The 2,065-nt window shown below is 28.8% G+C and overlaps 1 long non-coding RNA gene across 1 annotated transcript; it reads right to left on the reverse strand.

Moving 5' to 3' along the window:
- Window positions 1-449: 449 nt before the first annotated feature.
- LOC145956528 (uncharacterized) lies at window positions 450-1,597 on the reverse strand. The gene is made up of 2 exons (XR_014432783.1): window positions 1,413-1,597; window positions 450-902 (listed from the first exon to the last, which is right to left on the reverse strand). It is a non-coding gene; the product is annotated as an uncharacterized LOC145956528 (long non-coding RNA).
- Between the last annotated feature and the right edge of the window lie 468 nt (window positions 1,598-2,065).

Raw genomic sequence — 2,065 nt, forward strand, 5'->3', positions numbered from 1 at the left:
AAAAAAAATCCAAGAAACATCATGGAATAAAATCTATAATTTCTTACTATATTAAGATCCTAATTTTCAATGCTTATACTTAACAACGGGGGAAGAAAACCATAATTGTCTGGGTTTCGTGCATGTCAACAGAGCACATGGATTACTCTTTCCACTACTTCCCCGCACATCCATCAGTCATATAGGATCACTATTCTTCATTCATCTATAGTAACGATCTTTACTAAAATATAATTTATTATTAATATTGATATCACATACCGAAACATTGGTATGCAAATGAAAATTATATAAATAACCAAATACTAGAAACATAATGGAACAAAATGTTGTATAATTTATTACTATTTTCACTTTATTCTTCTTAAGATCCTAAGTAAAATTTAAAATAAACAAAATGTGTTTATATAACAAGGATGCTGTAATTTTTCTAAAAATAAGACTATTCATGATATTCATATATCGCACGCATTCAAAAGCATTGATATACGGAACAAACATCTACATAAAACTTGTTTCCACCAAGCTAAGAAAAGACGGAAAAAAAAAATGAAACCATCTAATTATCCATCCTTATAAGACGATGAACAAAGCAAAACGAAGAAGACAATGTACATAAGAATCATCTGGATCTTGTTGAACCCTTGTTTAGCAGCAAACATGAGAGAAATACCACACATAAATAGGATCATACCGGCAAATGCTGCGATACCCCAAAGGACTTGGAATCCTAGTGGGATAAATGGTTTGTTGAGATATGGTTTGATGAAGTATAATGACAACAAGCATGAACAATATCCTAAGGTAGCTAACCAAGATGCACATGCACCCATGATGTTTGATGTTCTTCTTTCCTCTCCAAAACTAGTGGGAATTTGCTCCCCTGATGTATCTTCATTCACCTGCCAGACACAGAACAAGTTCCCTAAGGATACACTAAAAACAAACATTATTCTTTTAACCGGTAAAGAAATTAACCTAGGCTAATGTAGATAAACAATCAACATGAGTGCCCCGCCTCATCTTTCTAAACGATCCTAAATAAACAATCCAGTTTCACAGATATCCCATTCTCTAATAAAATAGAAACACAAGAAATTTAACCTAGTACAAAGATGAAAGCTTAACATGTCGATTTTCATATTTAAATACCTCAACAAAAATAAGAATCATATCAATTTAGTGCGTATTAATTTGTTTTAGCATTGGTGATCCGCTTCATAATATTTTTTTACATCAATTCTCTCCAAATATATAAAAATTTAAACTACTTACTTCTAATTTGACGTGAAAAATTATGCTACTATTTCCAAACCAAACATGCTAATAATGAAAGACAACACATCAATGTCTTACAGAGTGCAATAACCAACAAAATTGAGTGACAAGTGTGTGTTTATGAAGAACATTACCATATTAAGAAATGCGTATTATCTCAGATAGAAAAAGGATCAGCAATGAGCTCAAGAGCAACAATGAGACTAAGGTTTTATATTCACGTTCCGAACCTAAATGCCTAATGTGTTATCTTAGGGTATAGGTTAGCGTATCTCCCACAGTGAAAAAGAAACCGTGAGTATAAAATTATAAATACAAGATCACATCACACAGCAAATTAATCTCATTCAGTTATCATCATCGTAACAAATAAAATATTTAAATTAAATTTAAATTTAAAATACTAAAAATATGAAATGAAAAGATTAAAATAAAGATACTATTAGATTACGATTACAAAATTTTAATAGATTTTTGTTATTAAAATATCTTGTGATATTCGATTAAGATTTTTTATGATATTTAATCAAGATGTATAATTAGATTTTTTTTAAATTACGTAAAAATTTAGTGGTATATTCAATTCTTATTTATAAATTATTTTGTATAATTTTCAAATATATTAAAAAAAAAGTGTGCATATGGTGAGAATTAAATTCTCTTGACTAATTAAGAAATTTGAATTAAACTATCCGATTAAAATAATTACAAGATCATACCACACAACAAACTAATTCCAGCTTATTTAGTGATCATCATCGTGACAAATAAAATATTTAAATTTGAA

Source organism: Cajanus cajan, chromosome 3 (assembly GCF_000230855.2).
Source record: "Cajanus cajan strain Asha chromosome 3, NIPB_CcT2T_4, whole genome shotgun sequence".
Lineage (NCBI taxonomy): Eukaryota > Viridiplantae > Streptophyta > Magnoliopsida > Fabales > Fabaceae > Cajanus > Cajanus cajan.